The following is a 14,374-nucleotide window of genomic DNA, read 5'->3' on the forward strand; positions in this document are numbered from 1 at the left end:
AAAAAGACAATGGTATGAGAAATTAACTGCCCAGAAGCAGCTTTGCGGTCTGTTGTCTGGGGAGAGGAACTTGGAGCTGGGGGCCCCAGGGTCCGGGCAATCATTAGCCCGTAAGGCACTGCTGGTTTTATCTTAGCCCTGTTGCAGTGGCTCTGGGTTCCAGTGCTTCTTCAGAGCCAGTTCAGGGCTCAGGCAGCTCTGTCACCCCAGATTTGGTGTGTTCACATGTACTTTCCTGGAACCTGAGTACAGTATTTTTTCCCCCTTAAAACATAGATGTACCAAGTTCTGTAGAAACTAAAATAATCCAGGAACCAAGGTCCCTTCTCATTAGATCTGAGTGCAGGCGTCACATTTAAGGGCTGGGAGGGCCCTGGCCTTCTGCCTGGAGACACAGGAAGAAAGAAGCCAGCTTTAGAGTCCTGGGTCTTTGCCTGGCCCCACCAGTGGATAGCATGACTTGGGCCTCCATTGCCTTTTCTGTAAAAAGGGGTGTGGCATCACCCTTTCTGCAGAGTTATGCGGATGAAAATGCAGGGCCTGGGGGCTTTTCACCCATGCTCAGTAAGTGGTGGGTGGGAGGTGATTTCCATGAGGTCTGTACCTTCCCTCTGCTCCCCACACCCCGTCTGACAACCTCCTTCCTCACCCTCTCCTCGTGGCTTTGACCGCTTAGGTGGATTCCTCTGATCCAATTCCCAGGTCTGGATATCTAATCCTAGCTGCATGGGTCCGCTCCACTCTCTGGGTCTCTCACCTGCAGCTCATCTTAAACACTCAAACACTGATCTCCTCTTCCCCTCCCCTGCAGGGTGTCTTCCTGTCTCCTCATTCCTGCTTCGTCCATCTCAGCTTCCCAGGTGCCTTGGCAGCCATCTTGGTGTGAGCGTTTGTCCTTTTCTTTCTGTTTCTGATGGTCTCCTTCCTGCTCCTGGCCTGCTTGGCTCTTGCTGCATCACATATCAAGCCCAGGTATTCTTTCCTTTCTTTTCCTTTCCTTTCCTTTCCTTTCCTTTCCTTTCCTTTCCTTTCCTTTCCTTTCTTTTCCTTTCCTGTTCTGGCCTGTCCTTCCCTTCCCTTCCCTTCCCTTCCCTTCCTTTCCCTTCCCTTCCATTTCCTTTCTCCCTTCTTTCCTTCCCATCTCCTTCCCTTCCCCCTCCCCTTCTTCCTTCCTTCCTTCCTTCCTTTGTTCCCTCCGGCCTCCCCTTTCTTTCCTCCCTTCCTTCCTTCCCCTCTCTTCCATCTTCCCTTTCTCCTCTCTCTTTCTGTATTATACTGGGGATTGAACCTAGGTCTCTATACCTAGCTGCATTATCTATCTATCTATCTATCTATCTATCTATCTATCTATCATCTATCTATCTATCTATCTATCTATCTATCTATCATCTATCTATCTATCATCTATCAATCAATCAATCTATCTATCTATCTATCACCAATCTATCTTTGTGATACTAGGGATTGAACCTAGTGTACCACCATGCTTGGCTCAGATGTATTTTCTTAAATTCTCTTTTTCTTCTCCTCTCATCAGATAAGACACTTGCCAAGGGCCACCAGCTCTAAATGTTTTAAGTCTGAAGTAAAGTGTTCACCTGAAGGACAAGCTTGTGTATTCTTATTCTGTCCCCCAGCTCTGTGTTTCTCGAATTGCCCATGCCTGGGTTTGCACTCCTCTTCCTCCTGCTCAGCCCCTAATTCGTAGGCCTCCCATCAGCTTCACCACCTCGTAAAAATTGTCAGGGCCTCTCTTACCTTCACAGACCATTTCTGTGAAAGTCACTCTGTGTTCTTTCCATACTTTTCTTGCCAGACAAGTCCCAACCTGTAAGAGATTTCAAAGACAAGAGGCTGGGCATGGTGGTGCACTCCCATAATCCCAGCACTCGGGAGGCTGAGGCAGGGGGATTGCAGCAGGTTCAGGGGCACCCTGGACTACATAGTGAGTTCAAGGCAGCCTGTACTACATAGTGAGACCCAGTCTCACAAAACCAAAAAAAAACATGGACAGGGGCTAGAGTAGGGCTCAGTGATAGAGTGCTTACCCAGCATGACCCTGGGATCAATCTCTTTGGGGCCCTGCATCTGGGTTTGCACATGAAAACCCCGTGTAGGGCTGGGATCTTGGCAGGAAGGAATCCCCACCCCTGCTTTCTGGGCGTCTTTTTGATCTACTATATACGGTGCAGCACTGCCTGTCCCACCTCATGTGCCTTGGAATTGCAGTGGGTCCTCTGTGAGCCACACTCCCTTGTGTCTGTTCTAACGTGTTTCAGGACAGCAGTGCGTCGCTGTCACCCTAATGAATGTATCGCCCTGTGAGAACGGCCAGATGGGAGGAGGGAAGAGCTAGGGGTCACCAGGGCGGAGCTGGTGTCCACTGGTGTCAACTGCATCCCATTCAGTATAATTTCCTCTTCTAGGTTAGCTGCTTACATAAAACCATGGGCTTGCTCTCACCCTGTATTCCCAAGGTGACTTTTAGCTAGAGAAACACTAATTTATATTCCCTGAGTGAGAGAGACTCTGAGATCTCAGAGCGTCATCATAGTATTGGTTCTCGGGGTTAATGGTGATAGGTCGCTGGAGTCAGGGGACAATTTCCTTTCTTCATTCAGTGCAGTTCAGTCAGTGAGGTGGCAAACATCACAGGAAATGCAGTGATTTTGGCAGCTTAGGCTACAGATGGGGGGGTCGGATATGATAGGTGTTAGACCTTTTTGGTAGCAAGAAAATTTGAGATTGTATAAGATGGTGAGAAAGTTTATGGGAAGATATAAAATATCTCATAACATCTATGACAGCCTTGCAGAATGCGTCCAGGTCAGCTCCCTGCCGGCCCTACTTGGAGCTGGGGACACAGCCCTGTGGATGACGACACAATGGGCGTGTCACCTTGTGGATCTGCAGTCACCCTTCCAGGTGCCCAGGCTACACATGTGAATGAACCTGGCCGTGGAGAAAGCGCTGGTGAGGGAGGGACGTTTGGTGTCCTTGAAAGCATTTCTGCCTCTGGATACATGATGCGTTATGTCACAGGAATGTCAAGAGGGGGAATGGGAGTGCCATGATAACCTCAAGGACAGCAAGAAGCATGTATGTGAATAGGAGACTCTTGGACCCTTTGAGAAAAAGAGACCCAGGCCTTGCCCGGAGGGTGGTTCTCCTATGGGCACCAGACAAAGGCTGGAGCCTTTTCTGGGGTCAAAACCCTAGTAGCCTCTAGTTTTTGAACATGTTTGAGATTTGACTATTTCACATTAATGATGGAATTGAAACTTTGTCTTAAGTCAGTGACTGCTACATTCCCAGGTAGTTTGAGAAAGACATTTTTTTTTTTTAATTTTAGAGAGAATAAAAAAAACAATAAAGATGATACAGAAGTACAACAATAGTTGTTATGTTGCATATTGTTATCTTCAAAGTATTTGTTCAGAATACCAGATATAGGCATGCAAAATTGATGAAACAATTAGGCATTAACTGTTCCTTTCAATAAACCAATAGAAATTAGTAGTATAATTATGTTAGCTGGCTTGTGTTTACATATATATATATATTTTTTTTCCTTTACTTCTTTCTTTTCTCCTTTTCCCCATTCCAGTTGTTCTTTCCTTTTGAGCAGTTTCTTTCCCTTTCACAATATCTATTGTAACTTTCAGATTTTATTTACTCTTTCAGTTTCTTACACTAGGGAGACAATGTGATGTTTACACATGCAGGTCTGATTTATTTCACTTATGGTCTCCAGTTGCAAAACAATTTGTCATAGCTAAACCTTGGAAAGAACCCAAATGCCCATCAACAGAGGAATGGATAAAAAACGTGTGGTATTTTTATACAATGGAGTATTACTCAGCTATAAAGAAAGATAAACTCAAGGCTTTTATAGGTAAAAGGAAGACATGTTTTTATAGCTCTGGATTCACCTCATATTCCTGGAAAAGTCACATTTCTAAGCCCTTTTGTGGAACGCATTTGATCTGGAGTATTCCAGGCCTGGGGAAGGATCTGGCTGGATGACATTTAGGTGTAGAAACTTAAGAGCCTGAACATTCTTCTCCATCAGACACTAGGACCCCACCCAGTCCCCATCAGTGACGCCACTAAAGAGGTTCTAACAAAGGAAATAAGGTTTGAGTTTGGGATCAACCACAGAGCCTGTTGGGGTCTGATATTCTTCGAAGACCGAGGGAGTGACCTGATTTGTAACCACATTTTTTTTCTGGCTGATTGCTACGTGGGTTTTCCACAACTTTCCTTGGACCATGGGGACTGGCTGTTTTCCCAGCCAGTGCGTTGGCCTGGGGAAGCCGTGAGAACCCTGTGTGCTATTTGAAGGAAGCATTTGGCTTCTGTGCTGGAAGACTCTCTGTGTGTGGGGAGTGTGGGAAGTTCTCTTCTTGCTGGCTCATGTAAAGGGATCAAATGACCCAGGGGAAAAGACTGTCCTTCTGGCTAGCGGGTCATCTCTGCTAATTGACCCAAAGCAACTAGCGGACATGCACCCTTGTAAGACTTTGCCTGTTGCCTGGAACAAAGCAGCCACGTGACCGAGGAATTCCCTTTGGAGTGGCTGGTGAGGGACCCCATGGGGAGATGCTCCCTCTGCTGTGCAAGCTCGGTCTCCCTGAGCATTGTGCCTTTTGCGAGAGCCATATAGAGATCATTTCTCGACCTCAGTATTGGGGCTTGAGTAATTGTGTCAGCTGCTCTTCTCCTTTGAGTCTAGCAGAAAAATCCACTTACATTTCCAGGGTGTTGCCTCTTAGGATAAAATTCTTTCTAAGAGGTTCAGAAGATGATGCCAGGCAAAGACCTGCGCAGATCTGTCCTGGAGCTGGAGAGGGATGCAAGCATGGCAGAAACAGGTCAGGCACTGAAGGAATGGTGGAACCGCGCACTGCCAACGTAAACACGAGCTAATGCTCCTGGGCTCCCCGCTGGGTAGAGAATTTTTTCTGAGCTCTCCACAAGGGCCAGGTGATGGCCATTTATCTGCTTCATGCAACGAAGCAAATCACACAGGAATCCTGGACAGAATTTTCTCTGGATTTAAAACTAGATTTAGAGAGAACATTAAAACATATTTTCCTTGCCACATAAATAGCTTTTGAGGGAATTGTGTCCCCAGGGAATGGGGACTATAAACATTCAGTGCATCCTTCAGACAGCTCATCCTTGGGGCTCTCCCTGGGAAGGCCAACAGGGGAGAGAGTGGGACCCTGCCCAGTCCCCCACTCTGTCACTCACCCATCCTTTCCTGTTGCCTCAGCCTTCCCTTCTAGCCGGCGTACTTTCTGTTTCTATTTTGTAAAATCCTTTCCTCATAACCCCTCCAATATAAAGCTAGAATTGGGCAAGCAATCATTTGTCGGCAAAGCTTTAAAAAGTACCTGCTTTAGATTAAGGCACAATATGTCTTATACTTTGCCTCAGGCTACCATTTAAATGTCTTGGATAATGAAATGAAAAACTGGATGGACTAAAATAAGGGTCCTGTCTGCATTTGACAGGAAAGAACGACCTCTCATTGCCTCTCAAACAGCTGCCATCATTGTTCCCCCTGGAAACTGATTGTGAAATCAGTTCTGCCTTCTGCATTAGTTCACAAATTATCGGGGAGATTGGTGAATTTTGTCTTTTAATGTCAACCTGTTCATTTGACTTGTAGCTTTTGGCTGTAGTGGAGGGCGGTGCTAAGTTAAAGTTTATTTACTTTTACAACCCCAAATAAGTGTTGGGTGCTGGGAAACACTCTTCAAACTTAATAAGACCTCCAGGAGGATGTCTTCAGTACACCACAAAATTGGGACTAGAAGTGACAACTTAAGTAAAATTCCTGATGATCTGGTCATAGTTGGCTGATAAGACACACTCTGCAATTCTCTGCTTATCTTTACTCGTGTGCTCTATTTAACATTTATTGAGGGTATAGATGGCACAGAAGTGAGCCAGACATGGGCCCTGTCATTATTTCCCTCTCTCCATCCTTTCCTCCCTCTTCCTCCCTCTGTAGAGTATGGCTGCGTTCGCATGCAGATGGGGCGAGCTAAGACATGCAGTAGGAGACTTTGAACTGACATGAACTTGAACATGGGCCCAAATAAATTGTTTGAAGGACATACAAGTTACTGTAATCAGGCTTAAGACACTAAGTACACATTCTCACAGGTCCTGAGGGTCTAGAATCTGGCCATGATGTTTTGGCTGAAGACCCCTCTTGAGGTTGCAGACAAGTTGGTGACCAGGGCTGCAGTCTCCTCTGGAAGCTCATCTAGGGTTGGTGCCGTCTCCCCCAAGCTTGCTCAAGTGGTCATTTGCAGGCCTGAATTTCCCATAACCCTTAGGGATGCTTCATGACATGGAGGCTGGTGTCCTTTGGGGGTGAGAAATCTATGAGAGAGAGCCAGCACTGCAGACAGAAGCCACAGACTTTTTATAACCTAATATCAGAGGTGACATTCTATTGGTTCTGCCAATTTCTCTATTGGGAGCGAGTAATAATCCCAGCTCAGATTCAAGGGTAGGGATCCCATAAAAGGGGGTCCCAGGGTATGGGGATCTTGGAGGGCATCTCAGAGGATACCTCCCACAAAGCATGTGCTATTAGGGACCAGGCTCAGCTGTTGGTAACAGACCTGACCTAAGAGGCTTAAATACATGAGGATTTATTTTCCCAATATTATGAAAAATCTGGAGGTAAAAGTCACAGGCCTTGGCTCAAAAGCAGAAGACACTGCAGGTTTTCCAGCCTTTCCCTTAGGGTGCAAAGTTAAGTACCAGAACTTCTGCCATCCTATCTGAATTCTAAGCAAGAAGAAAAGCAGTGGGTAATAAAAGAGTAAAAAGGCACTACACATGAAGATTTTTCTCATTTTAGGAAGTACCACTCAAGGTAATTTGTATTCCATGGTTAGCTCTAGCTGCTAGGGACGTTGGGAAACAGCATACATACCCTTATCCAAATGCATGCACTGCTCCCAGTCCTTTCCACCTCTTATGGTTCTAGGGACACCTGAAAACCCCTCTTCTGCACCAGGTCTGCCCCTCACGCCAAGGGCAGTTTCATGAATGGTTCAATGGCACCTTGGGTTTTATGAGTCTGGTTGACTGGGTGGGGAGATTCAACACCCCACAACTCCACCTACTCTTAAGCAAAAAGGAGGCCAACATTGGAACTCAGTAGCTTCTGTCTGGGGGACTAGAAGTCACATAACCTGCTATGTAAGGACAGAATGCAACCTGGGGATATTCATATGAAATGAACTTGGGAACGGGGCCATTTCTATTCCCCTCCACAGCTGTCATCCGAGTGTCTGGAGTGTTTTTTTTTGTTTGTTTGTTTTGTTTTTTTGTTTTTCTTCCGGTACCAGGAATCAAACTCACGACCTTGCACTTGCCAGGCAGGCGCTTTTGCCGCTGAGCTAAATCCCCAGCCCCCAAGTGTCCAGAGTGTGCACGGGACTGCCAGGGGACACTGTGGTGAGTGAGAGAGACAAGCATGCAGGCCATGCTGAGAGGTAAAGTTGTACCCTGCTTTAGTGCCAGGGGTTGGACAAAGTCTCTTTCCATCGGCCAGGGCCTGGTGTCCTGCTTTGCTTCAGCCTTCTCTACCATAATGAGTGGCTAGGAATCCAGGTTCTGGAGACAGAGTGGGTCCCTGCCTTGCCAGTGCTGTGTCTCCTTGGGTGAACCACAGAACATCTCTGGGCCTCAGTTTCCTCATTTCTAAATGAGGAAATGTGCTTGCCTGTCAAGGGATCACAGGGGAAGATGTATGTTGCTTAGCCCAGTGCCTGAGATGGGAGAAGACCTTTGTACATGTTAGCCACACAGGTAATGTGAGGGTGGGGATGATAATGATGATTCAGTTTCTGTTTTAAAGTTTGGTTACAGTATCTTTTGCTTGCATGTTCATCTGTACATATCATGGTATATTATCTATTTTTTTCTGTTTTAGAGAGAAGCTTTTCACACTTTGGTTGGCTCTAGGCCTCCCTGTCTTCCTGGATCGAGGAGATCTAGGATAACTCTCGATTGATACGGTTTGTGTCTAGATGTGCCCCTAAAGCCTCACGCAGTCGTGGGGGGGTGGAGTTTTCAGAGGTGGCTGAATCTAGAATTTGTAATTGATTCATGGTCCAGTCTGGGATTAAGGGTGTGAGCGCTACACCCATCTTAGGGCAGGTACCCTGCATACAGTATGAGAGACAGAAAGAGGCTTGCCTTTCTTTCCCTTGTTGCTTTTGCTGTCTTCCACTGCTGTGAACTGTTACCCCTCTGCTACACCAACCTGCCTTGGAGCCAACTGATTATAGACTCACACCTCTACAAACTGTGAGCTAAATAAACCTTCCCCTTTTAACTTTGGGTGTTGGGTATTTTGCCTCAGCGAGGAGAAAAGTAACGAAGAGAGTCCAGAATCCCGTACAATTTACAGACAAGCAACACCCAACTTCTCGGCACACATGGGGTGCAAAGTATTCTTTTACACTCCAAACTGCCCTTGCATCTTCCTAGATATAAATGACAAGAAATAAATAAACTGTACGTCTGCTCAGGGGTGCTCACTGCAGATGGAGTTAACCCCGCAGACGCTGACCTATAGCATTAGCAGCCCTAACCTGGGAAGTAGAGGAATCAGGAACAGAGGAGAGGTCTGAGGAAGATGGCTGTGCTGAAGCCAGATTGTGCAATAGGGAACTTTATCTGTGCTCACTGGCAACTCTGTCCCTCGGGGTCATGTCCATGGCCCCATGTCCTCTGTCTTTTTTTAAAAGCCATGTTGACCCTAGCATGGGGAGCAGGGCAGCAAGGGAGGAGCAAGCTGAGCAAGTGGACGGCCGCCGAGGAAGGGTGCCTCCTCACAGGGCATATCCATACAATTGATTTCCTACTTTAACACAGTGCAAAAGAGCTATGCATTCTATAGAAATTATACTTCAAGATTCAAATTTTGATCAATTTTTGCAGCGTAGTAAAACATTTTCTTAGGATGCTGGGCAGCGGCAGAGTTGCAGCTCCTGGGCAGCCATGAGATCAGGAGGGGAAGCAACCGCTCTGTACAGTGTGTGGTGTCCCTACCATGTCTGGCACGTTACACGCGTTGAGTGTGTGTTTGACCTTCCATATTTTCAGCTTAGGATGGGTTAATTGGGACGTAGCCCCACTGTAAATAAAAGCCCATCTGGGGGCCTCTGCACCTTCAAAATAAAATACCTGTGAACTGAGATGAAGTTCTAATTGTGAGCAGTTGAGGAAGCTTACAGCAAGAGTCACTCGTCAGTGAACTAAAATATGCGCCAGGCACCTAGATACTGGGGACACAGAAGTCAACAAATAACGTAAGTGCTGTGTCATTGTGTTTCTGCGGAAAACATGATGTTTTACTTTTATTTTTTAGGAGAGGTCAGACCACATGCCAGTGGCCCGGTCTGATCTCAGTGCTGCAGTCGGTGCCCAGTACTGGCAGCGCCGCTTTCTCCTCCTCACCCTGGGCTCCCTGCATCCTCAAGCGTGCTTGTTTCATGGGAGAATGGGCAGAAGGGCGCGGGCACATTCACTGCGTCTGCGAGCTAAGACCACTCTGCTCTTCTGGGAGTTAGAACGAGCAGTTCCGATATCAGTGCGTAAATGCTGGCAGAGTTTACTTTTGGAGTCTGGGTTATTTTCCCCTCCAGGGCCGCTGCAACTGCAGGCCTGCCTCTTGGGGTCTGCAGGAAAGAACATCTGGATTCCTAGGGCTGTGCAGCCAGTGGGGAGCTGGGCGCTGGCGTGTGCAGGCAGCTGGCTGAGCCTCGGCTTCCTCTGTCCTGAATCCCACTCGTGGGCAAGAAGCAGCCTCAATTTTGGAGTGACGTCCTTGAGGTCCTCCTAACTTGTCTTTGTGTCATTAAGACTGGGCGTGAGACAGCTCTGATCATCCCAGCTCCTCTGCGAAAACAGCCTTCTGTGCTGCAGGGGAAGGAGGAGGGGAGGAAGGGAGAGGAGCAGGAGGGGAAGAGGAGGAGGAAATGAGGTAAGTGTCAGGCAGAAGCTGGTGAGAGCTCTTGTCCGTGGTAATCAGAGGATGAAGTTGGCTACAACAGGAGAACAGAACAAAAACAATCTGAAAACAAATTCTAAAATTTCCATGAATTTCTTCTTGGGACATACTAAGAAGCATCCTGCATAAAATAAAGGTTCTCAGCAATCATTTTCCACTGCCACTTTCCTTCCCTCTTTACAGGTCCCTCTGGGAAGCCCAGTGGCGGGGGAGGTGGCCTCCAGGCTCAGGGATGACTATCTTGCCGTGATTTCCTGATACGACAATATGCGACTGTTCTGCTACACGTGTCAGTGCCTCTATCACGGGGAGAATGAGGACCCCCACCAAAGCCAGACGATGATAAGGCTGCACTGCAGCTTCTAGTAGTCTGGTGCTGAGAGTTGGCTCAGAGAGAGTCCGCTGAGCCAGTCACCTTCAGGGTCGGTGGCCTTTAACAGAAACCTGCGACAGCAAAGGCTCAAATGCAAGATGTTCTCTCCTCCCCTGTACAAGAACCCAGAGGTGAACAGCTTGGGGCTGCCTATCCTTACTAACTTGTTCCTTCCAGCTCTTCTCCTGCCCTCCCTAGTGGGTGGCTGTCCCCAGCTCCAGGGGGCACAACTATATAAACTGTTCTAGGAAGAGCTGTCCTGCTTCCAGCTGAAAAGCAAGGGCTTGGTTACTAGGATCGAAAGGCGGAAGATGTGGGCTTGGGCAAGCAGCAGTTGCTGGCGAGGCTCTCCTTTGAGCTGTGTTTGGCGGAGTGTTCCTGGTCTCCGGTGGTAGACGGCGGTTTCAGTAGTGTCCTTTTTTGACCTGGAGGTCCATAAACGGATAATAAAACAACAAGACACATCAGCTTTTGCACATAGTCCAGAGGCTGCCATGGGCTGGGAACGGCGTGATGACAGCCCTGCCATTCCAAGAGCACACAGGAGTGCCCAGGCCAGCAGTTTCCCCAGTCTTTAGGTCCTGCCTTGCGACTCTCCCACCCATCGTTCTTTGGGGCTCTGGCTTGTACCCCTGGAGGCTCCTCTGTTTCCCGTCCCTCGGCCGCTTGTCTATGACATGGGATTGGGCACACGCTTTTGGCTGCAGCTGCACAGCTCTCCCAGCCCACTTCCTGTTTCTGAAAGGCTGGAGGGGGCGGGCTCACAGTGGAATAGCCAAAAAACTTTACTTAGTTGAAGTTCACATAATATAAAATTAGCTATTTAAAAACGAACAATTCAGTGGCATTGAGCAACACAGCAATGTTATGTAATCATTTCTATTTGGTTCCAGAACATTTTCATTGCCCCAAAAGGAAACCCCATGTCCATTAAGTAGTTGCTCTGTTCCCTCAGCCCCTTGGCACCTGTCAATCACTAAACTACTTCCAATCTGTGTGGGCCAACGTATTCTGGACATTTCATATAAATGCAATTACACAGCTTGTGTGATTTTGGGTCTGGCTTCTTTCATTTAGCACATTAAAAAAAAATTTTTTTTTTTATTTTAAGGAGAGTAGTAGCTGAGAAACAAACAAACAAAGAAATAGAACAGTAGCAGCATACCAGTGTCACAAACATAAACAAATCAAAGCAAGAACATTTAATGTGATACAGAGTCTCAAGACAGAATAATACAAATCAACAGTGGTTGTTACATTACATATCTCTATCCTCAACTATATTGCTCAGATCACCAGATGTAAGAATGAAAGATTGCTCAAACCAGTATAGGGAATAAGAAAATAATTCTTCCATAAAACAGTAGAGATAATACAGAGTTTCACTAGACAAGATGGTAGGAGTTCACCATTGTAATTCCACTGCATATTGTTACCTTCAAATCAATTGCTCAGACCACCAGACACAAGCATGCACAATCGATCAGAACATAAAAAATTGTAAGCACTAACTGTTCATTTGAATACACCATCAGATATCAGCAATACAGTTATCACAGCTATTCATATATATAATTATAGTTTGCCTCCTTCTTTCCTTTTTCTTCTTTCCCTCATCCCAGTCGTTCCTTCCTTTGAGCAATTTCTTTCCCTTTCCTATCATCTATTGTATGTTTTGAGTTTTACCTAGTCTTTCAAGTTCCTGCACCAAGGAGACAATATGATGTTTACCCATCTGGATCTGGTTTATTTCACTTATAAGTATGGTCTCTAGTTGTATCCATTTACCTAAAAAATCCTCAAGATTATCTTTTTTAATAGCTGAGTAATACTCCATTGTATAAAAATACCACTTCCTTTTTATCTATTTCTCAGTGGATGGGCATCTGGGTTGTTTCCAAGATTTAGCTATGGCAAACTGTGCTGCTATAAACATGGATGCACATATACTGCTGTAGCACAACATTTTCAAAGTTCATCTACAGTGTAGAGTGCACTAATGCTTCATTCTTTTTGTGGCTATGCAATATTCCACACTGTGCATAAAATGCTTCTCAGTCTATGATCTCTTTGACAACTCAGGTACCAGAAAACCCAGTCTACTTCTGATTTGCTTGTTTCTGGTCAGTTCTACATGGCTGCAATCAGTCTGAGTTCTTGTCAAGACACAAGTCTCAGACTTGCTTCATTTTTCTCCTTTGTTTTTTGATCCCTTGGTAACTCTCTTTTTATCTAAGCCAAGCCTCCTCATCTCTTTCTGAGCCACTATGGGCCTTGGGCACACTAAAGTTAACTGGTTCTCATTTCTTCCTACTTGGAATTCATATGCAGTTGACATTTCTAGCTTTGTGAGGTCCTGAATTTCTGATCTCTTCCTTTCCTGAAAACAAACCCATTAATTTCTAAGCAACATCAATTAAAAAACAGCAGGAATTTTTTTTGCAAACATGCAAACCCTGCCCATTAAAAACAGTATACCATACAGTGAAAGGGCCATTGCAGTGTGAGGAAGAAACGTGGGTGTCAGAGTCAACGGTATACAGCGAAACCCTCCTGATATGGGTGCTCAGCCCTGAGATCTCATTAAGCATCACGCCCTGTGAATGATCCCTTGAGAGAGATGTCACCGTCATTATCTCTCTTTTCTCCAGGAAGCAGCGGAGGTGGGATGTGGTTCACAACCAGCAGCAGTTGGTTAGAGGACTCCTGTCTGGATAGTTTGCATTTAAACCAAACCCCAGTCCACTGGCTGTTCACTCAACCACCCCATGACAGACAGAAAGGTCACACGTAGGAGTGTGTGGGGGTGGAATGGGATTTTCCCTCCAGGTCCTTTCAGTCTAGTGGGAGGGGAAGGATTGCAGTGAAGTGTGAGAGATCATTAAGACATTTAGGGACCCGTGGATGGAAGGAGTTGAGGGTGGGGACATTGGAATCAGGTCTTGAGGACTCCGGAGGTATTTTCTTGGGGTGAGGGGATGGATGAGAAATTACCAGGTGTGGGAAGACACAGATGCTTTTGTTCTCAGACCTTGCAAGGGAACAGCACGAATAATGCGTCCAGAGGAGTCTCTGAGGTCACCTAATATCATTATTAATAGATACATAGAGCAACCCATTCGTTACAATAAAAGTAATCACTTTGGTTTTTGAATTAGCCCTACTCAAATGCATTCAAATTAAGGGGTGATGTGACCCAGTAAAGCCCAGCGGTGTCCTCCCTCCTGACAAGCCTTTTTCTATCCCTGGATCACACTGGTTGCGCCTTCTGTGTGATGCGCTTGTGTCCCTCCACCCATAAGCAACACGGACCATCTCTTTTCCAGTGTCCTATGGGCACTGATGGCCCACCTGGGTCCCATGCCATGACAGACATTGCTGGTTCCTACCTGACCTCTTTCTTCTGCTCTTGCATTTCCAAGACTAGCTTACAACTGGGAAGAGCCATATGACTGTCTTACGTATGGTGGAGACGTCATGGTGAAGTTTCAGTAAAGCTCCACAGTGGTGCAGATGGGAATGTGCTACACATGTTTTTGTCCTTCTTCACTTCTTCTTACTGTGTGCATGGAGAATATGAATTATCTGGCTGGAGTTCCAGTAGCTAATTGAGACCGGGAAGTCATTTTGAAGATGAAAGCCAGAAAGACAGGCACCCAGGGTCAGAGTAATACTCAGGGGCTGCTCCACTAGGCAGTCCGTGCTGCCGGGACAGATTGCTTTCTCATGAGAGAGACGTGTGTTCCAGAAATACGCAGCCAGCCCTAACGATGGATTGTGTGGGGTGGGAGGTACAGGGGATGACAAGCCTGCCAAGGCCACATGAAGCACCTAAAAAGGAGGCTATTAGACAAAAGGACAACATGTCCGGGACACAGAGCTGCATTTGCCAGTGCTAAGACTCGGCCCACTGCTACTCACTCCATCTGCATCATCTCACTGACTGAGCA

At 46.5% G+C, this 14,374-nt stretch overlaps 1 long non-coding RNA gene across 1 annotated transcript; it reads right to left on the reverse strand.

Annotated features, from left to right (window-relative positions):
* Window positions 1-9,372: 9,372 nt before the first annotated feature.
* LOC106150282 lies at window positions 9,373-14,361 on the reverse strand. Its single transcript, XR_001237004.1, has 3 exons — window positions 14,346-14,361; window positions 13,814-13,983; window positions 9,373-9,960 (listed from the first exon to the last, which is right to left on the reverse strand). It is a non-coding gene; the product is annotated as an uncharacterized LOC106150282 (long non-coding RNA).
* Window positions 14,362-14,374: the final 13 nt, after the last annotated feature.

This window comes from Chinchilla lanigera, unplaced genomic scaffold (genome assembly GCF_000276665.1).
Source record: "Chinchilla lanigera isolate Chin_1 unplaced genomic scaffold, ChiLan1.0 scaffold00069, whole genome shotgun sequence".
Lineage (NCBI taxonomy): Eukaryota > Metazoa > Chordata > Mammalia > Rodentia > Chinchillidae > Chinchilla > Chinchilla lanigera.